This window comes from Pongo pygmaeus, chromosome 1 (genome assembly GCF_028885625.2).
Source record: "Pongo pygmaeus isolate AG05252 chromosome 1, NHGRI_mPonPyg2-v2.0_pri, whole genome shotgun sequence".
Lineage (NCBI taxonomy): Eukaryota > Metazoa > Chordata > Mammalia > Primates > Hominidae > Pongo > Pongo pygmaeus.
In genome coordinates, this window is record NC_072373.2 from 152,369,491 (window position 1) to 152,395,657 (window position 26,167).

The following is a 26,167-nucleotide window of genomic DNA, read 5'->3' on the forward strand; positions in this document are numbered from 1 at the left end:
AGAAAAAAGAAAAAGAAAGACAAATATAGTAATGCTTAGAAAGAACCAAGAATCTTATGGAAATTTTTTTTTTTTTTTGGAGACAAAGTCTCGCTCTGTTGCCCAGGGTGGAATGCAGTGGCACGATCTTGGCTCACTGCAACCTCCACGTCCCGGGTTCAAGCAATTCTCCTGCCTCAGCCTCCCAAATAGCTGAGACTACAGGCGCATGCTGCCATGCCCAGCTAATTTTTTGTATTTTAGTAGAGACAGGGTTTCACTGTGTTGCCTGGGCTGTTCTCAGACTCCTGAACTCAGGCAATCCGCCTGCCTTGGCCTCCCGAAGTGCTAGGATTACAGATGTGAGCCAACACACCCGGCTCTTATGGAAATTTTTAACTTGAGTACTTGGACCTCCATAGGATCCAAGGAGGCAACTTTATTTCAATATAGTTGGTTTGCCTTGTAATCCCGTGTATTTGTTTTATGCACATAGAAGCATTACTTTGGAAAGGGGGTCCCAGACTCTACCTGAAAGCCAAGAGGTCCATAAAAAAAAAAAAAAAAAAGGTTAAGAACGTAGAACAGACTGCTAAGACCGCGTCCACTCCGCGAGCACAGAGCTCTGCTGCCCGTCCACATCTGTGTGATGGTGGGCATGGGTCAAAAGGACTCCTACGAGGGTGATGAGGCCCAGAACAAGAGAGGTATCCTGACCCTGAAGTACCCCATAGAGCACAGCATCATCACCAACTGGGATGACATGGAGAAGATCTGGCACCACAAATTCTACAACGAGCCGCGTGTGGCTCCAAGGAGCACCCGTAGTGCTGACTGAGGCCCCCCTGAACTCCAAGGCCAATCACGAGAAGATGACCCAGATCATGTTTGAGACCTTCAACACCCCAGCCATGTATGTGGCCATCCAGGCCGTGCTGTCCCTGTACACCTCTGGCCACATCGTGATGGACTCCAGCGACAGGGTCACCCACACTGTGCCCATCTACGAGGGATAGGCCCTCCTCCAGGCCACCCTGTTTCTGGACCTGGCTGACTGGGACCTGACTGATTACCTCATGAAGATCCTCATGGAGCGCCACTACAGCTTCATCACCACCGCCCAGTGGGAAATCGTGCATGGCGTCAAGGAGAAGCTGTGCTACATCACCCTGGACTTGGATCAGGAGATGGCCATGGCGGCCTCCAGTTCCTCCCTGGAGAAGAGCTACTAGCTGCCCGACAGCCAGGTCATCACTATCGGCAAGGAGAGTTTCCACTGCCCCAAGGTGCTCTTCCAGTCTTCCTTCCTGGGCATGGAATCCTGTGGCATCCAAGAAACTACCTTCAAGTCCATCATGAAGTGTGACGTGCACATCTGCAAAGACCTCTACGCCAACACAGTGCTGTCTGGCGGCACTACCATGTACCCTGGCATCGCTGACAGGATGCAGAAGGAGATCACCACCCTGGTGCCCAGCACGATGGAGATCAAGATCATTGCCCCTCCCGAGAGTAGATACTCCATGTGGATCAGTAGCTCCATCCTGGCCTCGCTGTCCACCTTCCAGCAAATGTGGATCAGCAAGCAGGAATACAATTAGTCCAGCCCCTCCGGCCCCTCCATTGTCCACCGCAAATGCTTCTAGGCGAACTTTTACTTAGTTGCATTACACCCTTTCTTGACAAAAGCTAACTTGCACAGAAAACAAGATGAGATTGGCATGGCTTTTTTTATTTTTATTTTTATTTTTTTTTGAGGGGGTGTCGACTCAGGATTTTAAAACTGGAACGGTGAAGGTGAGAGTAGTCAGTTGGAGTGGGCATCCCCCAAAGTTCTACAATGTGGCCCAGGACTTTGATTGTACATTGTTCTTTTTTTTAATAGTCATTCCAAATATTGTGAGATGCATTGTTACAGGAAGTCCCTTGCCCTCCTAAAAGTCACCCCACTGCTCTCTAAGGAGAACGGCCCGGTCCTCTCCTGAGTCCACAAAGGGAGGTGATAGCATTGCTATCATGTAAATTATGTAATGCAAAATTTTTTTTTTAAATGGAGTCTCGCTCTGTCGCCGATACTGGAGTGCAATGGTGCAATCTCAGCGCACTGCAAGCTCCGTCTCTCGGGTTCACGCCCTTCTCCTGCCTCAGCCTCCCGAGTAGCTGGGACTACAGGCGCCTGCCACCACGCCTGGCTAATTTTTTGTATTTTTAGTAGAGACGGGATCTCACTGTGTTAGCCAGGATGGTCTCTATCTCCTGACCTTGTGATCTGCCCGCCTCAGCCTCCCAAAGTGCTGGGATTACAGGCGTGAGCTACCGTGCCCCGCTGCAAAATTTTTTAAATCTTTGCCTTAATACTTTTTTATTTTGTTTTATTTTGAATGATCAGCCTTCGTGGCCCCCTTTTGTTCCCCCAACTTGAGATGTATGAAGGCTTTTGGTTTCCCTGAGAGTGAGTGGAGGCAGCCAGGGTTTACCTGTATACTGACTTGAGACCAGTTGAATAAAAGTGCACACCTTAAAAAAAAAAAAAAATAGAACAATCCTGGCACATATTGCTAAGATATATGGCATATTAAATTAGACCCTTCAGTGCGTCTTTTAACAGAGGCTCCAAAGCTGAGAAAAATAAATGTGAAGTACCCTGAGCATTCTAAAAGAGGATGCCAGACCATCCCCATAGGACATGCTGGAAGACTGTGAAGCCAGTTTAGCAATCCTCAGTTCTCACACACCTCCCAGGAATGATATGTCAGGATTGATGAAAGAAGATTGTAGAATAAACATGCCTGGAAGGGCCAGACTTGGTGGCTCATGCCTGTAGTCCCAGCACTTTGGGAGGCTGAGGCGGGTGGATCACTTTGAGCCCAGGAGTTCAAGACCAGCTTGGGCAACATGATGAAAATCAGTCTCTGTAAAAATGCAAAAACTAGCTGGGTGTGGTTGGGCACACCTGTAGTGTCAGCTACTCGGGAGGTTGCAGTGGGAGGATGACATGGGAGGGTGATGGCATGAGCCCAGGAGATGGAGGTTGCAGTGATCCAAGATCGTACTACTGTACTCCAGCCTGGGTGACAGAGCCAGACCCTGTCTCAAAAAAAAAAAAAGCCTAGGAGACAGTTTTCTGGCAGGCTGTGCATTTTTCTTCCCTTTCCCCAGGAGTGGGAAGAAGAGAGTGCTTATCCCACACTATCTCCACCTCAAGCCAGGTAAAAGAACCTTAAGAAATTCAGACAAGTTGACTATGTGCCCTGGAATTTACGTTACCTGGAAAAGTCTAAAAGCAATAGGCTATCTAGAGAAGCCTTTGATGGCAGAATAGAGAGAGAGAGGCCTACAACAGAAGGGGCCTGTACTTGCAACTTTGCAAGAAAAATTTTCCTGTGGACCATATGAGTGTCACAGAATGTAGCCAGGCTTGAATCATATTAGAAGGTTGCATCTTCAAACCAGGTTTAAATTGACCATCTAAATGGTCAGCCACAGATTTTTTTGTCCAGGGTTGGGAAATGAAACAATAAGAGGTCCCCAGCAAAGGAGACAGTCATTGAGGAACATACAAAAGGGACAAGAAAAGAGCCAGCATTTAGGAGTGAGCCACACACAGAAGGTACCAAAGTCAGACTTATTTTTATTTATTTATTTAAATAGAGTCTCGCTCGCTCTGTCACCCAGGCTGGAGTGCAGTAGCACAATCTTGGCTCACTGTAACCTCCACCCCCTGGGTTTGAGTGATTCTCCTTCCTCAGCCTCCCAAGTAGCTGGGACTACAGGCTCATGCCACCACATCCAGCTAATTTTTCTTTCTTTCTTTTCTTTTTCTTTTTTTTTTTTTTTTTTTGAGACGGAGTCTCGCTCTGTCCCCCAGGCTGGAGTGCAGTGGCGCGATCTCGGCTCACTGCAAACTCCTCCTCCTGGGTTCACGCCATTCTCCTGCTTCGGCCTCCCGAGTAGCTGGGACTACAGGTGTCCGCGACCATGCCCAGCTAATTTTTTGTATTTTTAGTAGAGACGGGCTTTTACCATGTTAGCCAGGATGGCCTTGATCTCCTGATCTCGTGATCTGCCCCCCTTGGCCTCCCAAAGTGCTGAGATTACAGGCGTGAGCCACCACACCCAGCCCTAATTTTTGTATTTTTAGTAGAGACGGGTTTCACTATGTTGGCCAGGCTGATCTCAAACTCCTGACCTCAAGTGATCTGCCCACCTCAGCCTCCCAAACTGCTGGGATTACAGTCGTGAGTCACCGTGCCCAGCACCAAAGTCAGGTTTAATTGCACTGGTTGGGTATATCTGATATTTTATTTAGAATAGTTAGGGTCGGCCGGGCGCAGTGGTTCACACCTGTAATCCCAGCACTTTGGGAGGCCGAGGACGGGCGGATCACGAGGTCAGGAGATCGAGACTATCCTGGCTAACACCGTGAAACCCCGTCTCTACTAAAAATACAAAAACTTAGTCGGGCTTGTTGAAGGGCACCTGTAGTCTCAGCTACTCGGGAGGCTGAGGCAGGAGAATGGCGTGAACCCGGGAGGCGGGGGTTGCAGTGAGCCGAGATCGCACCACTGCACTCCAGCCTGGGCGACAGTGCGAGACTCTCTCAAAAAAAAAAAAAAAAACAAAGAATAGTTAGGGTCACTGCTCATTCCATCTGAAACAATATGTGGCCAATGTACTTCATGAATGATTGATTAGTGGAAACAACATTTATCAAGTGATGACATTAAGCCTGAAGAAAGAAGTCTAGCACCTTGAGGTTGTAAAAGCAATTATATCACCTAACTAGATGAACACTTTTAGGTAATTTGTAGCTCCAATTACTTTTTCTACTAACTGCAAAAACTTGGCAGTCCCGAGAAATACCTCAGGGCCTCCTTTCAAATATATACAATGCTATAGGTCACATATTGGCCATTATAGCTTTAGTCTCATTACCCTCTGAAAGTATTTTACAGGACCCTTCTATGAGTCAGAACTAAGCTAACCAAGGCATCTAGAACTCAAAATATGGTTTTAGATGCTAATTTAGAACATCTATTCAGAGTATAGTGGTATGTACATATCCAAATACTACAGATTCAGTTCCTCAAAACGTTAAATATAGAGTTATCATATGGTCCAGCAATTCTACTCCTAGGTAATACCCAAGAGAAATGAAACATACATTCATACCAAAACTTGTACATGAATATGCATAGCAGCATTATTCTTTTTTTTTTTTTTTTTTTTTTTTTTGAGACATAGTCTCACTGTGTGACCCAGGCTGGAGTGCAGTGGCACGATCTCGGCTCACTGCAACCTCTGTTTCCCAGGCCCAAGTGATTCTCCCATCTCAGCCTCACGAGTAGCTGGGATTACAGGCACCCGCTATCATGCCAGCTAATTTTTGAATTTTTAGTAGAGAGTGGGTTTCACCATGTTGGCCAGGCTGGTCTCAAACTCCTCGCCTCAAGTGATCCTCCAGCCTGGGCCTCCCAAAGTGCTGGGATTACAGGCGTGAGACACCGTGCCTGGCCTAGCAGCATTTTTCTTTTCTTTTTTTTTTTTTTTGAGATGGAGTCTTACTCTGTTGCCCAGGCTGGAGATCAGTGGTGCAATCTCGGCTCACTGCAAGCTCTGCCTCCTCCCGGGTTCACGCCATTCTCCCGCGTCAGCCTCCCGAGTAGCTGGGACTACAGGCGCCTACCACCATACCTGGCTAATTTTGTTTTTGTATTTTTAGTAGAGACAGGTTTTCACCGTGTTAGCCAGGATGGTCTCAATCTCCTGACCTCATGATCCACCTGCCTCGGCCTCCCAAAGTGCTGGGATTACAGGCGTGAGCCACCACGCCCGGCCGCAGCATTATTCTTAATGGCCAAAAAGTAGAAACAACTCAAATGTCCATCAACTGATGAATGAATAAATAAAATGTGATATATTCATATAATATTATTTGGTCATAAAAAGGAATGATGAACTGATAAATGTTATAACATGGATGAATCTTAAAAACTTTATGTTAAGTAAAGAAGCCTGTCAGGTAGGGCACGGTGGCTCACGCCTGTAATCCCAGCACTTTGGGAGGTGGAGGTGGGCAGATCATTTGAGGTTAGAAGTTCGAGACCAGCCTGGTCAACATGGTGAAACCCCATCTCTACTAAAAATACAAAAATTAGTCAGGCATGGTGGCGTGCACCTGTAGTCCCAGCTACTTGGGAGGCTGAGGCAGGAGAATGGCTTGAACTCAGGAGGTGGAGGTTGCAGTGAGCCAAGATTGCACCACTGCACTCCAGCCTGGATGACAGAGGGAGACTCTGTCTCAAAAAAAAAAAAAAAAAAGCCTGTTACAAAGACCGTATATTATATATGGTTCTAATTATATGCAATGTCCAGAATAGGCAAATCTATACAAAGAGGAAGCAGCATAGTGATTGCCTAGAGCTGGGAGAGTTGAGGGGAAATTAAAGTGACTGCTGAAGGATACAGGGTTTCTTTTGGGAATGGTGAAAATGTTCTAAATTTATTTATTTATTTTTATTGTTTATTCTTATTCATTTACTTATTTATTTTTGAGACGGAGTTTCCTTCTGTCACCTAGGCTGTAGTGCAGTAATGTGATCTCAGCTCTCTGCAACCTCTGCCTCCTGGGCTCAAGCAATCCTCCCGCCTGAGCCTCTTGAGTAGCTGGGACTACAGGTACATGCCACCATGCCCGGCTAATTTTTGTATTTTTTAGTACAGACAGGGTTTCTCCATGTTGGCCAGGCTGGTCTCAAACTCCTGACCTCAAGTTATCCTCTCGGTTTGACCCGTTTTCAGAGAGAGAGAGAGAGAGAGAGAGAGAGAGACACCTGTGTTCTATTGGAAGGTATTTACATCAAAATGTAAAATAACTAATAGACATCACAGAGATTTTTCAAGTAAGAGTTTAGGCAAATAAGTTTATTCTAAAGTTACTTTAACATAAAGAACATAAAATTTAAATTAAACTACCGAGAAACAAGAGTTCATATTTTGCATTTCTAAAAAATCTTACGACTTCAAAACCCTAGAAAACCGTGTGTCATTTCTAAACTTATTTTTTAAAAAGAGCTGCATCTGCTGTGTATACATTTAAATGATGGAAATTTTGAGAAGTACAAGAAAATTACTGCTTCTCTAAGTTAAAAAATACATCTTGTAATTCTTTCATATTTTCCCATTCATTCGTCTTTTTCAGTAATAGGTTTATTGATTTGTTCATTTCTTACATTGTGCCTTGTAGTGTGCTGAAAGCTGGAAATACTAGAATGAGTGAGAAAAATTCCTGCCCACAGCTTGGTTCAGGAAATGGAAAAGTGAACAAATCACTGCTATGTGTAATAATGACATTACAATGTACATTGTATAATCAAGCAGCAGTAATAATCACTAAGGAGCATGCTACAGGATGGAAGGAAAGGCCCACACAGCACAGAAAATCAGAAGAGGCTTCCCCTAGGACACAGGTGTCCATCCTTTTGGCTTCCCTGGGCCACATTGGAAGAAGAATGGCCTTGGGCCATATGTAAAATATACTAACACTAACGATAGCTGATGAGCTTTAAAAAAAATATATGTTCCATGAAGGCCAGATGCAGTAGCTCACGCTTGTAATCCCAGCACTTTGGGAGGCTGAGGCGGGTGGATCACCTGAGGTCAGGAGTTAGAGACCAGCCTGGCCAATATGGTAAAACCCCGTCTCTACTAAAATATTAAAAATTTAGCTGGGTGTGGTGGTGGGTGCCTGTAATCACAGCTACTCGGGAGGCTGAGGCAGGAGAATCGCTTGAACCTGGGAGGCAGAGGTTGCAGTGAGCAGAGATCTCGCCATTGCAGTCCAGCCTGGGCAACAAGGGTAAAACTCTGTCTCAAAAAAAAAAAAAAAAAAGTTCCGTGCATAATTTTCATGATATCCACCACCATGGATCAGCAAAAAAGTTGTTGCATTCAAAGGGTTGGACATGGCTGCCCCAGAAGGTGTCCCTTTAAAGGATGAATGGAGTTCACTTTTGAGAGAAAAGGCGTTCCCTGTATAAGTAAAGTTGCACTAAGTAGGAGAGGCACAGGCAAATGTTTTGCCTTTCAGAAAAACGAAATGTAAGTTAGAGTAGCTTGAGGACAGGGTGTTTGATTGGGCATAGCAAAATACTAGGTAGGTGGAGTAAATTTGGGTCAAACTAAGGCCACGAGGACCTAGGAAGCAAGCAATGTGCCTAGGGCATACAGTTAGAAGTATTTGCGGGTTCCTGCAAATATAGGGTTCTTAGATATTGCATTCTAGGCAACTTATTTGCCTCATCCTAGGACCTTGGTGAGAAAAAAACTCTTTGGGGGCAGGGAAGAGTCATTGAAGACTTACATGACTAGATATAAGTTTTAGAAAGTTATGTTTAGAAGTATGGCATTGGACTAAAGGAGACTGAGAATAGACTCACATGTCGGAAAGACATGTGAGGAAGCTATTAAAACAACCCAGGTAAGAATTTAGAGGATCCATACAGAGGAGCCCTCCTAGGCTCCATCTCCCATGCAGTCAATTAAAAGTTATTTTAGACTCGTAAGTAACTCTCATTACCATCTCCACTGCTAGGCCCTTACCTTCCCTTGTCTGGATTCTACAATAAGTAGCCTGTCTCTACTCTATGTCAGTCATTACCATCCAAGTAATCCAATACATAAATCTTATTGTGTTGCTTCCTTTCCCAAAGTTATTCGTATCCTTAGAAGAAAAACTACTTAGCAGACAAGGCCACTTATGATCTGCCTCTCTTGTCTAGTCTTTTCCCTTATCCCCTGCTCTCAATCTTTACTTAGCAATACTGACCCCTTGTAAGTTCCCAGTTGCAGTATATTCTTTCTTGCTGATGTGCCTTTGCCTATGCTCCTCCCTCTGCCAAAAATGTCTCTCCTCCTCTGGAAGTGTACACTTGAAAACCATTGAGGTGTAGACTTTAAATGGATGAATTGTATGGTATGTGAATATATCTCAATAAAGCTGTTATTAAAAAAATTATTGCCATTTTTAAGATCAAGAAATTGAGGCTTGAAAAGATTGTGAAAATGGTAAAATCTGGAGATCTAAAGCTGGAAAATGACCTAGAGCATATTTTCACTGCATTGCCTCAGTAGTTATGAGAATGCGGTGCTACTCCAAAAAAAGTCCTGTGTTCAGTGAGGCACGGTGACTTACACCTATAATCCTAGCACTTTGGGAGTGCAAGGTGGGCCAAGTAAGAAATTTTTCTTGGCCCGTAAGCCAGTATTGGCTATCTATGGTATTGTGTCTTCCGTTCATCTACTTGATTGTCATGAGCTGCCCTGTTCTTCCATGACGCTGACCCTCTGGCTGAATGCTCTTGGACAGGCACTGGACCCAGGTGAAGATAGTAAATCCCTTCTTTGGGATTTTTTTTAAACCGGGAACTCTGCTTTTGGAGAAAACTGTAAGATGGCAAATTAGAAAGTGAGTGATGGGCCAGGTACTGTGGCTTACACCTGTAATCCCAGCACTTTGGGAGGCCATGGCAGGCAGATCACTTGAGCCCAGGAGTATGAAACCAGCCTGCACAACATGGCGAAAACCCATCTCTATAAAAAATACAAAAATTAGCCAGGCGTGGTGGAGTGCACTTGTAGTCCAAGCTTCTTGGGGGGCTGAGACGAGAAGATTGCTTGAACCCAGGAGGTCAAGGCTATGGTAAGCCATGATTGTGCCACTGCACTTCAGTTTGGGTGACACAGCGATACCCTACTTCAAAAAAAAAAAAAAAAGGGAGTGGTAAAGAGATCATTGATCATTAGAAATCCCTTGCAATGTTTGAGTCCCTGGTTCTAGCTATCATTCCTTGGATTCTATAAGCCAGTAAACCTCCTTTTTGCCAAAGTTAGAGCATCCAAATTCTGTATCCCAGTTCACCTATGGGCTTCAAGTGGCTTACAGGTATGCCAAGGCAGTGATCCCTGCTGGAAACCTCTAACAGCAAGCATCCTTGTCTATTGATCCCAGTGTATTATAATTTTCTAAATGACCTGATCTGATAATCTAAGAAACCTCTGAGAAGCACTAGCCTAAACTAGAGCACCACTTCTCAACTGGTGGTGATTTTGCCCCTTGGGTGACTTTTGGCAATGTTTGGAGACATTTTTGTCTGTTATCACTGGAGGAGGTGCTACTGGGATCTAGTAGGTAAAGACTAAAGATGCTGCTAAACATCCTTCAGTGCACAGGAACCACACTCCACAACAAAGAATTATTTAATCCAAAATGTCAATGTCGCGTCATTTTTTAGAAACTTTGAGCTAGGGTAACCTGAATCGTTACTCTAAGAGTGAACAGACGATAACAGATTCTTGGCAGAGACTTCAAATGTCAGTGCCAAATTACACATCTTAAGTTAAGATACCTCCATGATGGGTGGGGAAATAGGTGCTTCTATCTCATCTCAAGCCAAGTCTGAGGGGCTTCAAGAGGACCATTCGGAAAAGATGAGATGTGCCCCTTGAATCTTACAGAGATGATATCTGGTAACTGATGTACATTTGAAAAGTTCTAAATCAAGAGGCTGAGGCCGCCTCTGAGCAGAAGATGCATATAGGGGCTGGATGTGGAGGTTCATGCCTGTAATCCCAGCACTTTGGGAGGCTGAGGCAGGCAGATCACTTGAGGTCAGGAGTTCAAGACCAGCGTGGCCAACAATGATGAAACCCCGTCTCTGCTAAAAAAAAAAAAAAAAAAATACAAAAATTAGCCCGGCATGGTAGTGCCTGCTTGTAGTCCCAGCTACTCGGGAGGCTGAGGCAGGAGAATCACTTGAACCCAGGAGGCAGAGGTTGCAGTGAGCCAGGATTGTGCCACTGCACTGCAGCGAGACTTTCACACACACAAAAAATGCATATAGGGCTGATTGGGAACAGTTCACACTTCTCTGCAAGATACTTGTATGCTTTTTGTGGACTAAGTGAGAACCTCATGTAAGAGATTTGGATTGGGTCACCTTGAAAATGGCTGTCCAAAAGGACTGTCAGTTTGGGTGAGAGGATTCCTGGAAATCAGGGGACTAAGGACTAGGTCATAGGTGGCCATCCAGAAGATACATTGCTGAGCCAAGAGACTGTAGGTGAGGGTTCCAGTGATGGACTCCATGAGAGAAGGAGTCAGCTTCAGACCCCAGCCACACCCAAAAGTCACAGACTGCTAAAACTGTGTCAGTCCAGAAAGATCCTTTCTGTTCTTGTCTTCTCCAACCGTGGAGGGGTACAAAACAAAAAGCCAATAAGCCAGGGAAAAGGGAGAACAAGGCAGAGGAAATGGCAGAGAATTTTTGATATTGCACTGGACAGGATTTTTTTCTAATACTAGGGGCAAAAGGCCATTTTTTTTATTACTAGAAAATTACTGGAGGACTTTTTTTTTTTTTTTTCTGACAGAGAAGATCTTGCTCTGTCACCAAGCTGGAGTACAGTGGCACGATTATAGCTCACTCACTGCAGCCTCAAACTCCTGGGCTCAAGGGATCCTCCTGCCTCAGCCTCTGGAGTAGCTGTACTACAGGCATGTGCCATTATATCCTGGTATTATTTTTAAAAATTTTATGTAGAGACAGAATTTCACTTTGTTAACCAGGCTGGTCTCAAACTCCTGGGCTCAACTGATCCTCCCACCTTGGCTTCGAAAAGTGCTGAAGTATAGGCATGAGCTAACACACCTGGCCTGGTGGACTTTTTAATTATGTGACAGTGAGTGGAAAAGCAAAAATGCTTTGCCTAAGATTTCTTTTAAAATGTATTTTTCTTTTTTTCTTTTCTTTCTTTTTTTCTTTTTGTTTTTTGAGAGACAGGGTCTCGCTCCTATTGCCCAGGCTGGAGTGGGATGGCACAGTCATGGCTCATGGCAGTCTTAATTTCCTGGGCTCAAATGATTCTCCCACCTCACCCTCCATAGTAGCTGGGACTACAGGCATGATCCACCATGCCCGGCTAATTGCTGCAATTTTTTGTAGAGATAGGGTTTCGCCATGTTGCCCAGGCTGGTCTTGAACTCTGGTCTCAAGCAGCCTCAGCCTCCCAAAGTGTTGGGATTACAGGCATGAGCTACTGCTCCCGGCCCAGAAACATATTTTATTTTATTTTGAGACAGAGTTTTGCTCTTGTTGCCCAGGCTGGAATGCAGTGGTGCCATCTCAGCTCACTGCAACCTCCGCCTCCCGAGTTCAAGCGATTCTCCTGCCTCAGCCTCCCGAGTAGCCGGGATTATAGGTACCTGCCACCACACCCAGCTAATTTTTGTATTTTTGATAGAGATGGGGTTTCACCATGTTGGCCAGGCTGGTCTCGAACTCCTGATCTCAGGTGATCCACCCAACTCGGCCTTCCAAAGTACTGGGATTACAGGCGTGAGCCACTGTGCCCGGCCCAAAAACATATTTTAAAGCCCCAGCTTAAATCAGAGTTTCTCAATAGTGGCATTAATGATGTCTGGGACTCTCTTGTAATATCAATGCAAAGGAATGTTACTAATTCTTTCTCCCACCAATCCTCTTCAGAAATATTGCCAACTATCCACTCAGGGGACAAAACCACCCCCAGGAGTGCCAACAAGTTTTTGAGTCTTTCAATGCTAGGCTCTGGGAATATTATGAATAGGATAAATAGTCACTGCTCCCATTGAGGAGTTCAGGAGAGACAGGCAAAAAATTAAGTATACCAAAAAATTTAAGATAATTACAAATTATAATACATTCTCTAAAGGAAGCAAGCAGGATGCTGAAATGGGAAATGATGGGATAAAGAGTTCTATGTTAAACAGAGAATATCTAGGTAGGAGTTAGCCAGGTGAATGAAGGATAGAGGTTGGGAGTATCTGTAAAATTGTCTCTAAGGAAACAGCATTTACAAAGCTTTATTTAGTCTCAGGTACATAAGCACCAAAATGTATATTTTCTACATTGGTATTTTTTACTTGCCATTACTCAGTTACAAAAATGAGAAGGTATTTGTTTTTGATATGACCATTCAATTGTCTTCCTCCCTCCCTGTTTGTATCTCTCCTTTTCTTCTTTTTCTTCCTACTCTTCATTTCATCTTTTTTCTCCCTTTCATTAGAAGAGACTTCAGTACCTGGCCTGATGCACAACTCTAAGTCATACTATTTACATTATATTCTCCATGAACGGCACCTCTAGAATTCTGTTCCAGAATCAGTGTGACTCAGCTGGGTGTCCACACACCCTCTAGAATTCTACTCCAGAATCAGTGACTCAGCTGGGTGTCCACACTTTGGAATATATAATGTGTTCTCTCAGGGGGAAGTTGGTTGATTTATTTCCTAATGATAGTATTCTTCCTTATAAGCCATTATAAGCCGTCAGGAGATATTGTTTGAAGAAAAGTAAAAGATAAGCAATCTGGACTGTGGGATAAAAGGATAAACACCCAAGGGTGGGAGGCAGGAATTCATGGAAGTTAAAAGTGGGAGAGGTATTGCATTATATTCTATCAGAGTGCATTTGTTTCGTGAGAACTTGTCCACTGCAAGGACTTCACTTGATGTCCACCTGAGAAGTACTTGCCTACTATTATCTAGGCACTAGTCTCAAACTCCCGATCTCAGGTGATCTGCCCAGCTGGGCTTCCCAAAGTGCTGGGATTACAGGCGTGAGCCACCGCACCTGCTGATCTTGAACAGCCTTATCAGTTGTCTTCCTTGCATTGACACTGCCCTAGAACTCCTCCAGGACAGGTAAGTCCAGAGAGGACCTTGGTTACTAAGCAGGATGGTGGTGGGACTTGGAGGCTGAATTGAATTTGCTAGGACACTGTAAGAACAGAATACCCCGATACATTTTCAATAGAAGAATTTCTGGGGAAGTGACTTTTGTCTATTTTTCTATTTGGTCGCCTGTTTTTTTAAAAATTGATTTCTGGAAATACATATGTAGATGAGCCCCTTTTCAATCATATGTATTTCAAATAAATTCTATTTGCTGGCCTAACTTTTCTTCTCTCTCTGTCTCTCTTCTCTTTTTTTCTTCTGTAGATCTCCTCTGTGGACAACTTTTTTTTTTTTTTTTTGAGATGGGGTCCTGCTCTGTTGCCCAGGCTGGAGTTCAGTGGCTCTATCTTGGCTCACCGCAACCGCTGCCTCCTGGGTTCAAGTAATTCTCCTGCCTCAGCCTCCTGAGTAGCTGGGATTACAGGCATGCGCCACCACACCTGGGTAATTTTTGCATTTTTCGTAGAGACGGGGGTTTCACCATGTTGGTCACGCTGGTCTTGAACTCCTGACCTCAGGTAATCCACCCGCTTTGGCCTCCCAAAGTGCTGGGATTATAGGTGTGAGGCTCTATGCCCGGCTGTGGACAACTTTTCATCTCTTAACGGTATCTTTTTTTTTTTTTTCCCAGAGAATATCTCACTTTGTCACCCAGGCTGAAGTGCAGTGACACAATCATGGCTCACTGCAACCTCAAACTCCTGGGCTCAAGTGATCCTCCACCCTTAGCCTCTTGAGTAGCTAGGACTACAGGTGCCCGTCACCATGCCTGGCGAATTTTTGTATTTTTAGTAGAAACGGGGTTTCACCATGTTGCCCAGGCTAGTCTCGACCTCAAGTGATTCACCCACCTCAGCCTCCCAAAGTGCTGGGATTACAGGCATGAACCATGGCGCCTGCCTGTGAAACTTCTGTGAAATTTCTATTCTCCTCAGTGAACCGAGGATAGGCGATCATTTGTGGTGCAAATTGAGGCCTGAGTGTCAATCCCTACATAGAATTTTGTATCGTGGTTAATTTATTTCATTTTTACCATAAAAATAAGTAGAAGCTTTTATATTTTCTACCTATTCCAATGGAGATTGAGCATCTTGCATGATACTTGGGTACATGCTCCCATTTTGGAGACCAAAAAGTCAGATGTCATGAGACAGATTGAAACTGGCAATTTTAACAATTTTTTATTAATTTAACCTTTTTTATTCATAGATTTGAACCTCAATCGAGTGCATTTTAACAGTTACATAATTAGAAGGCAAGATTCCTTCAATGCTCCAGGCATTAAGCAGATACTAATGTTTCAATAAATATTTGATTTGATCCTCTTGATTTTAGCCTAAAGAGAAAATGGTGAGATAAATTTCTTCTTTGCATAGGTGGAAAAGGGAAACATAATTGCTTTCAGAGAATCTAGGTCCTAAGAAGTTGGGGGAAGAAAGATGAGAGGAGGAAATACAATGTTGAATTGGGAATAGTTAAGTCTAATATTTCTTTGCTCAAGTTTGGAAACTTGAGGCCCTTCAGTGGCCAGCCTTAATGCAGTTTTGTAATGCATCGAATCAAGACCTTGTAATGGTCGTAGTGTGTGACTGTGAAAGAGGAGGAGAAAACATGAAAAAACAAAAAAAAAAAGCTCACGTCCTCAAACTGCTGCACATACCCTGTACAGATAGTTCGCAGTCAGAGCAGGGAGCCGGCGTGGGTCCCCGCACCTGGGCCTGGCTCCCGTGGCCCCGCCCCTGGGGCGGGCTCCCATCGAGGCTCCGCCCCCACCTCCCCGGACGCCCGAGACGCCTGCGGCGGCCCCGGAGACACCGGAAGGAGCCGCGGCTGCTGCGGGAAGTGGCCGGTTCAGGAGGCGGACACCCCGAGGGCAGCGCTGCGGGGCCGTTTCCCGGCCCTCCTGACGCGACACTGCCCCTCTCCGAGGGCTGAGAAGGAAAAGAGGAGCTTGCGGAGGTGCGGCTGCAGGCCGTTGTTGGTCGCGCTGGCGGGTCCCGCGGGCCAGGCCGTGGAGGTGAGCGCGGCGCTGCTGGGAGGGGCGCGGGGCCGAAGGGCGTTTCGCTTGCGTCCGGAGGCCGGTCTCCGTTCTCGCTTCCGCGCGCTGGGGCTGCGGCCGCTGCAGCAGCCTCTTTTTCTTGGTCCTGGGTGGCGGTGGGTGCGCGGGCGGGAAGAAGGCCTTGGCCCCTCGGTGCTCCGCGTTGCAGAGATAATCTAGTGGTCGCCCTGTCAACGGTCGGTGGAGGATGGGAACCAGTCGTTGATTTGAGGAAGGGTCCTCAGGGGTTCTTCCCTGGAAGCGGGAGGTGCAGGTCAGCCCGAGAGAGGGGGGCTCTGCTCCTTTCCTCGGTCTCCTCCCTCAGGCTTGCCAGTCCCTCTCAGTGGGTGACTGAAAGCCCTGCGGCGTGCCAGCTCCTGGGTTCTGGTTTCGCTCTGCGGCGCTGTTGAGGGGGCCGGCCCCGTTATTTGTTGTTGTGAACGGAAAAACCGAGGTGTCATCGTCCCTGGAATTTTTCTTCGACCAATGTTTGATCTTGACTGAGAGGTTACCCCTTCTGTCCGTCTGCAGCCTTTGGATGAAAGATCCATAGTGTGTGGTTTCCCAGACCTTTACTTATATTTCTCGTATACAAAACGCTCTTCATTTGAATATTTACAGGGTTTTACGTTGAGCTGTTGGACGATGAGATTTTCCTGGGTGTTTTGCACTCAAGTACCGTTGGAGTTTACATTCTCATAGAATCAGTATTAGGCCTGGAAAATTGAGCCAGAGGGTGAAATTCTGGCAGGAGCATAGACTTAAATTGAGGGTGAATTTTATCGTAACGATCTCTAGGCCTTTTGCTTAATAAATATGTGGATGTAGAGAATTTTTAAGTTTAATCAGATTATTTTTCCTTTAAGAAAAACGTGTTACAAAAAGTAACGAGGCCGTCCTAGTTCCGTTTCTTCTACTGTCTTATTTGGAAAGGTCTGACCAAGTCACATTATCGTCATAGGCTATTTAATTTGAGCATAATACAAATATTGTTAGTGAATTCATACTATTATAAATAAGGGAGAAAATAGGAATCTTAATGAAAGACAATGCTAGTTTTAAGAAAAAATAATAGAAATAGTTACACAATGCTAGGAGCTTTGTATTATTTCATTACCTTGGCAGGATTGAAAGAAAGATCAGGGCTGGGCCCGGTGGCTCATGCCTGTAATCCCAGCACTCTGGGAGGCCGAGGATCACGAGGTCAGGAGATCGAGACCATCCTGGCTAATACGGTGAAACCCCGTCTGTACTAAAAATTACAAAAAATTAGCCGGGCGTGGTGGCAGATGCCTGTAGTCCCAGCTACTTGGGAGGCTGAGGCAGGAGAATGACGTGAATCCGGGAGGCAGAGCTTGCAGTGAGCCGAGATCATGCCACTGCATTCCAGCCTGGGCCACAGAGCGAGACTCTGTCTCAAAAAAAAAAGGACAGTACAAAAAATCTTATTGGAATAAAATATTTGACCTGGTATGTGCAAGAGGGATAGTCTATTTAAGATTGCTTCCTATTTATGATCTGGTTTATGGCCAGCTTTCACTTTTTTTATGTCTTTTCTGAACTTTTTATAACTTAACCATAAGCAAATCTTTTTATATAACTGCAGTTTAATGACATTAGATTGTAGTAAATAGGTGATTTTAAATATTTGAAATTCAGAATTGAGATGATAATTCTTACATTTATGTAGTACTGTTAGAATTTTCAGTGACCTTTCACTTACACAGTTTTACTTGATCCTCCTGCCAGTCCTCTGAGCTCGGAATGCCAAGAAATAAAGTCTTTCCCCATGACAGAAACACTTCAAGATTGTGTAAGGATCAGAATTTCGTAAAGCCTGAAATAATGTTACCAAAGCAGCTTTTGATACAGATTGAGAATTCAGATAGATTAAGATTGGAGCACTGTGAACTATAACATATGACAGACTGTGGACTCTTCACAAGAAAATGAAGTACATAAAATGCTGAAAGATTTTTGGTGAGAAATGTGAAATGTAACCATTTCTAAAAAGGAAGGGAATAAGTAACAGCTCTATTTAGTGTAGTTTTTAAACTTTAAAAGTGTACATGTGTCTGCAGGAACATTTTGATAAGTGGGAAAACTCCAAAGAGTGTGAGATGAGTACAGTTGCTTTTAACTATCTATAAAAAGGCACATGAATTATGTGCTATATTGTATACTGAGAAATAGTCTTTAAGAAACAATAGGTATATCAAAATAAATGGTGCTCTCAAATGTTCAGAAGGTTAAGTTAGGTCAATATTTTGAGTCTGCCAGGACAAGGCCCTTTGGAAAATAAAAAGAATGAAACGTGGTTTCTGCCTTCAAAGAACTTGTAGTCAAGTGAGGCAATTTTTTACACAACAGTAAATGCCTTATGAGTTTTTATAAAAGTTCTTCGGGAATTTAGGTGAGGTAGACATTACTTGTGATTGGGGCTTGGTGAAGGTAGTATTTGAGATGAGTGAGCTTTGAAAGGTAAATATTGGAGGATATTTGTAATGTGAACAGATTAATGAGCTCCTTGAAGGGTACAACTTATATTTGAGAAAACATCGGTAGAACAATTTGGCTGATATTCATAATTTATGTAAGTTAATAATAAGAGATAAAGAAGAAAAATTATGAAAGACTTCACTGAAGGTGTTTGCTCAGAAGAGGTATGTGATCCACATGAAAGGAGAATGAGCTGTAATTGTTAGAAGATTGAGACTGGAAGACTGCTGGGGTGGCTTTATGTTAAGCTAGATTGTGACCATTATTTTTGTAGCCCTTATGGTTTCTCTGAAGTGCATCTTGAACTTGGACCTGAGATGACATGGGTGCAGGTGAGATGCTATAAAGCACAAGTGAGGAAGCAGGTAGAATCAGAAAAGGAGGAAAAAAGGTTAATAGTGGAAGGCCAACTGGAGGCTGCTTAAGCCTTTGGAGATTTTTGTATAACTGCCTCAGAGTTTTGTATAACTGCCCCAAATGAAGGGGAGCTGGGTGGTTTACCACCTACAGTCAATCCTCACTGATTAAGATTGCCTTTATCTAAAAGGCTCCCAGAACTTCCCAGGTACACTGGTTAGGTAGGGCTTGGCAAGCTCCTGACGTGCTGAAGAGTTGAGGAGAGAAGTGGTTGAGACGGGAAGTTGTCAGTGTGTTAACTGTCCATACCAGCTACAAGTAAACATTGAAGTGAGCTGAAAGGAGATGGTCCAGGTATCAACTCTGTGTCTTAACAGGCATTCTCATTGAATAATCCAGATGTGAAATAAAAGCCTCAATTTAGATAGAGACCTAGAAGAAATGTGAGTTGAAATGTGGTAAAAAAAAAAAAAAAAAAAAGCAGAATTTAGAAACTGATAGAAAGTAAGGAGGGGAGCCAGGTGCTGTGGCTTGAGCCTGTAGTCTCAGTCACTTGGGAGGCTGAAACAGGAGATTTGCTTGAGCCCGGAAGTGCAAGTCCAACCTGGGCAACATAGAGAACCTCCCATTTCAAAAAAAGTAAATGAAAAAAGTAAGGAGGGATCTAAGATGGTACTGAGGTTTAAAAGTTAGTTAACTTGTGAAAAAGAAGGGTTGACAGAAGGACACTGACTTCCAAATTAGTTTTTTAAGGAAAGTAAAAGAATTGCACAGTATTCAGGAGAGTGATGATAAGAGTGTTGATGACCAGTCATTCAAAAGGAAAGCAGGGTGGAGACCTGAACAATGCTGCCATCCCCACAAACTTATAATGTCTGGCCCATGCTTGATTATAAGCATTTGTTAAATTAATTTCTATTCCTCAGGGCTTAGCACAGTCCTGAAATACAGTAATGTAGTGAAACTATAGGGCTGAATGTGACCTAAAATAAGACCATTTCCCACAGGTTTTAACTTTTATAAAATCCTAGAAGAGGAATTTCTTATATATTTTACTTTTTCGAGAAAGGGTCTCATTCTTTTGTCCAGGCTGGCGTGCAGTGGTGCTATCTTGGCTCACTGCAACCTCCACCTCCTGCATTCAAGCAGTTCTCGCCACTCAGCCTCCGGAGTAGCTGAGATTACAGGCGCACACCACCATACCCAGCTAATTTTTGTATTTTTTGGTAGAGATGGGGGTTTCACCATGTTGGCCAGGCTGGTCTCAAACTCCTGACCTCAAGTGACCCTCCCACCTTGGATTCCCAAAGTGCTGGGATTATAGGCGTGAGCTGCCATGTCTGGCCGGATTTCTTATATTTTTTTATGGAAGCATTACTGTGTTTAGATGAATCAGTTTTGATTAGTTTTAAAATCAATATTATAGTCTGGTAAACAATAAAAAAATTGATAATTTTTCTTACGGTGGTTCTCATTTGAATGGTGATAGCATTTGTTTTCTCATATTCTTTATGTCTTTTTTCTTTTTGCTAACAAGCTGAACTGAAGATTTAGGTTTTTCCATGTTTCTATGTGGTTTACATGAATATTTTTAATGACTATTCCATAATGCCAGTATATTAACTCTTCATCTTGCTCAAAAGTGAGACTTAGAGTGAAAATTACCATCAGCTTATTTGAGACTCTGTTAGAACTCTGTCATATTCATTAATTCATTTCTATTTCCTCTCTCTTCCAGTATTTCTCAAAATTATTTCAACAAGATAAGGCTAGAATTGACCATATTTTGCCATTCACTATTGGACAGATTTTTAAAAATCTTTATAGGAAATGCTAATTAATATTTACAAATCTCATTTAGAGGATGTTATTTGGAATGAAGATTGCCAGATTGGAGCTATACTTTGGTATTATTAATAGTGGTAATGTTAAGAATAGATTCTAGAGCACATAGGTAGGTTGTAGCTAGAGAAATCAGTTAGGAGACTGTATTTCTTTTAATAGACTTAAGGCTGTCATTAATTAGACTCTTAAGGATCAGTGAGACAGATTTTCTAGTAAAAGAGAAATAAAAAGATTAGCACTACATTTCTTTTTCTGTGTTGTGGTTTTGAATGAAAATTAAGAATGATTAGGTAAGTATTATAGGACTTTGTGAGATCTTCAAATCCTCACAGAGGTTTGAATGATTTTATTCTCAGAATATTTGTTTAAAGGGCAAGAAACAGTTATTTAAAATGCTTGTCAGCTGATTTCTTTTGTGAAAAGTCTCCCTGAACACTTACTATGGATTGAGAATAAAATAAACTTTTCTGCTTGTTTTTGCACTCTTCATTGATAACTTCCTTCCATTCATCAGTTTTTTTGGCTTGCTTTTATTGGGTAGCAATTTTCTTCCATGATAAATATGGAAAGATAAGCCATAAGCTTATTACTTCATTGTATTTTTGCTAAAGTGTAATATTTAATATGGTACTGCTGGACTAGTACTTGTGGAACTATAGTCTAGATTGAAACCGTTGAAAGACAAATCAATCTTTTTATAATCATAGAATCTTAATTCAATTCTGAGTTTTTAATGCAAAGTGCTTGCTGTCCTTTGAAGCACCTCTGACAGTTACCCAACCTCTGTGTAACAATTATGGGGAACATGCTTCTTCCATGAAAGTTCATCTGTATTTGAACCGAAGTCTTCACCGTTGATTGGGTATGCTGTTCTGACTTTCTCAAGTTGCATAGAAAAGAAAGGATCCCTTTGGTCATCATGTTCAATTGGAACATGTGTATCAAGTCCTGGCATCTTTTGCCTTCTGCTATTTAAACATCCATGCTTTCTGTTCGTAATGGTTAACATTTACTGAGTACTTACTATATCACCCTCTTATAAGTATTTTATGTATACTAATATATAATATGTAATTATATATTAACATATTATGTGTAATTATATAATTAGTTAAAAATATTATATATTAATCTTCTCCAAAACTCTATGAAGTAGATATTTGTAATTAGATCAGTGTTTTAGATGAGGGAACTAAGGCAAAGAGAAGAAACTTACCACTGGTCCCAAATCTAGGAGATAGTGGAGTCTTGCTCTAGAAACTTTACTCTTAGTACAGTGCTATCTTATAAGGTACAGTTTTCAAATTATTTCTTTTAAGATTTTCTATGAGAGGCACTCTTATTCTGTAGCTTTTAGTATTCTTCTTAAATAAAATACTGTATTCCAGATATAATCTACTTAGTTTATGAGTACATTAAGACTGGCTACTCTTCTTTTTTAAAAAAATATTTTTTTCCCCCTTTTCAACACTGTATTCAATTAAAACATTATTATTATTTTTTTTTGTAAAGATGAGGGGTGGGTATCACTCTGTTGCCTAGGCTGGCCTTGAACTCTTGGCCTCAAGTGATCCTCATGCCCCTGCCTCCCAAAGTGCTGGGAATACAGGTGTGAGCCACCATACCCAGCAAGACTGGTTACTCTTTTTATTCTGAAACCTTGAAACCTAGTGTTCTGTTGATTAATTGAGTAGGAATTGCTACTTCTTCAAGGGTCTAGAATCCAAATACCTGACCCCCTTTTTTGGTCTCAGTTTATATGGTTGATTCTTTGAATCCCAGTGTCGAATATCACATCCATCATTATTAAATTTTGTCCTGTTAATTTTAGCTAATTTTTTTATTTTTTATTTTTTGAGATGGAGTTTCACTCTTGTCACCCAGACTGGAGTGCAGTGGCATGATCTTGGCTCACTTCGACCTCCTCCTCGCGGGTTCCAGCAATTCCTGTGCCTCAGCCTCCCAGCTAGCTAGGACTACAGACACACACCACCACGCCCTGCTAATTTTTTGTGTTTTTAGTAGAGACGGGGTTTCACCATGTTGGCTAGGCTGGTCTTGAACTCCTGACCTCAGGTGATCCACTGGCCTCGGCCTCGCAAAGTGCTGGGATTACAGGTGTGAGCCACCACGCCCAGCCAATTTTAGCTTATTTTTAAAAATAGTTTAATTTTTCTTTAAAAACTTATTTTTATAAGTTTAAGTTTATATTTTACTAGCCTGCCTTCTGTAGCTTTATCCAGGTTATTGTTAAAAATATTGAGCAGTTCTGATACCTGCTAGTGAAGAACTCCTGCATTCATATTAATCTTATATGTAACTATTAAATAGCTACCAATCCTTCTGGCATAATTTTTTTTCTCTGTAATGTGAATCTGACTTTTTATGAAGAACTTTACTTTTTGGAATAGACTAGGCAGTGGAATTCAGGCAGTTTCTCAATATTAAAAGCTCCTTAGGTTACCAACTATGTCCTGATGTGTAATTATTATATTAAGGCCAGGCGCAGTGGCTCACTCCTGTAATCCCAGTACTTTGGGAGGCCGAGGTGAGTGGATCACTTGAGGCCAGAAGTTTGAGAGCAGTCTGGGTAACATGGTGAAACTCTGTCCCTACTAAAAATACAAAAATTTAGCTGGACGTGGTGACACATGCTTGTAATCCCAGCTACTCAGGTGGCTGAGGCATGAGAATTGCTTGAACCTGGGAGGGAGAAGTTGCAAGTGAGCCGAGATTGTGCCACTGCACTCCAGCCTGGGCGACAGAGTGAAATTCTGTCTCAAGAAAAAAAAATTGTATTAATAACATGGTTCCCTATGCTTTTCCTAATATTAAAATTTGAATAGCTGATTGATTATCTTCTATTAGGATAAGGGGTCAGAATTTCAACCTGAAATTTGGAGATTGTACTACTAAAATATTCTCCCCTTAAAAGTAATATCTTTGGGCGGGGCGCGGTGGCTCAAGCCTGTAATCCCAGCACTTTGGGAGGCCGAGGCGGGCGGATCACGAGGTCAGCTGATCGAGACCATCCTGGCTAACACGGTGAAACCCCATCTCTACTAAAAATACAAAAAATTAGCTGGGTGTGATGGCGGGCGCCTGTAGTCCCAGCTGCTCAGGAGGCTGAGGCAGGAGAATAGCATGAACCCGGGAGGTGGAGCTTGCAGTGAGCTGAGATCGCGCCACTGCACCCAAGCCTGGGCGACAGAGCAAGACTCCGTCTCAAAAAAAAAAAAAAAAAAAAAAGTGATATCTTCAGAAGCAGTTTTGTTTTGTTTTTGAGACAAGGCTTAGCTCTGTCACTCAGGCGGGAGTGCAGTGGTGCAATCACAGCTCACTGCATGCAACTTCTGCCTCCTGGGCTCAGGTGATCCTCCCACCTCAGCCTCCTGAATAACTGGGACTGCAGGGGCATGCCACTAGGCCTGGCTAATTTTTGTATTTTTTTGGGGTAGAGACAGGGTATTGCCATGTTGCCCAGGCTGGTCTTGAACTCCTGGGCTCAAGCAGTCCTCCCGCCTCAGTCTTCTAAAGTGCTGGGATTACAGGTGCGAGCCACCATGCCCAGCCCAGAAGCAGTTTTGCATTTACTTTAATGCAGATGAGCAGTTTAGCCACCGGAGCTGTACATCATAGAGCGTGAGTGCAGTCGTTTTCATCTGGAAAAATTTTCACTTGGTGTTACTGCCGTCATTCTTGGTGAGAAAACTTCCAGTAGTCCAGTTAGTGTGGCAGATAGAGGAAAAAGCTACCAGATACAAGATTACAAAGATAAGGACAAACTGAGATAAAAATCTTGTGCACTCTTTGTGATTTCCAACTTGTAAGTCACAAGCTTCTACAGGAGTCTTAGTTTTGCAAAATCTACTTCTGTGGATTGGACAATAGCATTTCCATATACAACCATTTTCTGTTTTTTTCTAATGTCTAATACTCATCTCCTGTGATTAAATTATCAGACAAGAATGGAAGCATACATGCCTTCTTTCTTTTGGTGTACAATTTGAGAAGAAATTGAAGTAGCTAAGAACTCCCACTGTCTTACCCTACTATATTTGAATACCCTACCCTCAATAAATCTTTGTCAAATAAAGGAATAAAAGAATGATTTTGTTACCTTAGTTAATAAACTGAGTAAAACTAGGCAACGAGAATACTAAGGGTTTTCTATTTTGATAGCATTGTATTATACGGTATACTAAATATCCTTGGGACAAATTGTTAGCCTTTGTTTACGTGCACTAATTCTTTTCGTTTCTTTCTTTCTTTCCTTTCTTTCTTTCCTTCCTTCCTTCCTTCCTTCCTTCCTTCCTTCCTTCCTTCCTTCCTTCCTTCCTTCCTTCCTTCCTTCCTTCCTTCCTTCTTTCAAGTCAGGGTCTCGCTGTGTTGCACAGGCTAGAGTGCAGTGGCGCAATCTTGGCTCACTGCAACGTTTGCCTCCTGGGCTCAAGGGATTCTCCTGCCTCAGTGGAACTACAAGTGTGCACCACCATGCTGGGCTAATTTTTCTATTTTCTGTAGAGAGATGGGGTTTCACCATGTTGCCCAGGCTGGTCTTGAACTCTTCAGCTCAAATGATCTTCCCGCCGTGGCCTCCCAAAGTGCTGGGATTACAGACCTGAACCATCATGCCTGGCTGCCCAGCCAATTCTTTCTTTTTTTTTTTGGAGATGGAGCCTTGCTCTGTTGCCCAGGCTGGTGTGCAGTGGCGTGATCACGGCTCACTGCAACCTCTGCCTCCTGGGTTCAAGCGATTCTCCTGCTTCAGCCTCCCGAGTAGCTGGGATTACAGGCACCCACCACTATGCACAGCTGATTTTTGTATTTTTAGTAAAGAAGGGGTTTCACCATGTTGGCCAGGCTGGTCTCAGACTCCTGAACTCAGGTGATCCCCCTACGTCGGCCTCCCAAAATTCTGGAATTACAGCCATCGCACCCGGCCCTGCCCGGCCAATTCTTATTAAATTGTTTAGATACTGCAAAATTAATAGCAGAACAGAATGTATTTATGTTTTTATTCTTTTTTTAATCTCAGCTATCAGCAGAGAGAATTTATTTTAATCTTATTTTTTGCTTGAGATTTTAGAAAAAAATATTTATCTTGGAAGTTTCTTTTCAATCCTCTGATCCCATTTCTTTCCTCCGAGGCAACATAGTATTGCCTAAAAAGCAGTGAGAAGAACATCTACATTTCATTGGCAAATGCAGAATTTTTACTTTAGAGGAAAATACATAGCTTAAATACTTTCAGTAAACAAAGCGCTTAGTACTCATCTTTAGGGATTAAGAAAATAAAACCAGGCCGGGTGCAGTGGTTCATGCCTGTAATTCCAGCCCTTTGGGAGGCTGAGGAGAGTGGATCACCTGAGGTCAGGAGTTTGAGATCAGCCTGGCCAACATGGTGAAATCCCGTCTCTACTAATAATACAAAAATTAGCTAGTCGTTGTGGCACACGCCTGTAGTCCCAGCTATTTGCGAGGCTGAGACAAGAGAATTGTATGAACCTGGGAGGTGGAGGTTGCAGTGAGCCAAGATTGCACCACTGCACTCCAGCCTGGGCAGCAGAGCGAGACTCCGTCTCCAAAAAAAAAAAACCCATAAAAAATACAACCAAAGGCAAGTAGGATATGGATATTAATGGAATTGAAAACAGATCAGAACAAAAATAGTG

The 26,167-nt window shown here is 43.0% G+C and overlaps 1 protein-coding gene and 1 pseudogene across 4 annotated transcripts in view; both read left to right on the forward strand.

Annotated features, from left to right (window-relative positions):
• Window positions 1–628: 628 nt before the first annotated feature.
• On the forward strand, window positions 629–1,625 carry LOC129032607 (actin, cytoplasmic 2-like; annotated as a pseudogene).
• A 13,788-nt stretch (window positions 1,626–15,413) lies between these two features.
• Window positions 15,414–26,167, forward strand: part of USP33 (ubiquitin specific peptidase 33) — a 64,003-nt gene continuing 53,249 nt past the window's right edge. Inside the window, exon 1 of one of the 4 annotated variants that reach the window (XM_054479794.2) lies at window positions 15,414–15,770. The gene's annotated coding sequence lies outside the window, so the exon portion shown is untranslated. The remainder of the gene's footprint in view (window positions 15,771–26,167) is intronic. The other 3 variants (XM_054479784.2, XM_063653931.1, XM_063653932.1) reach the window with 3 other exon arrangements.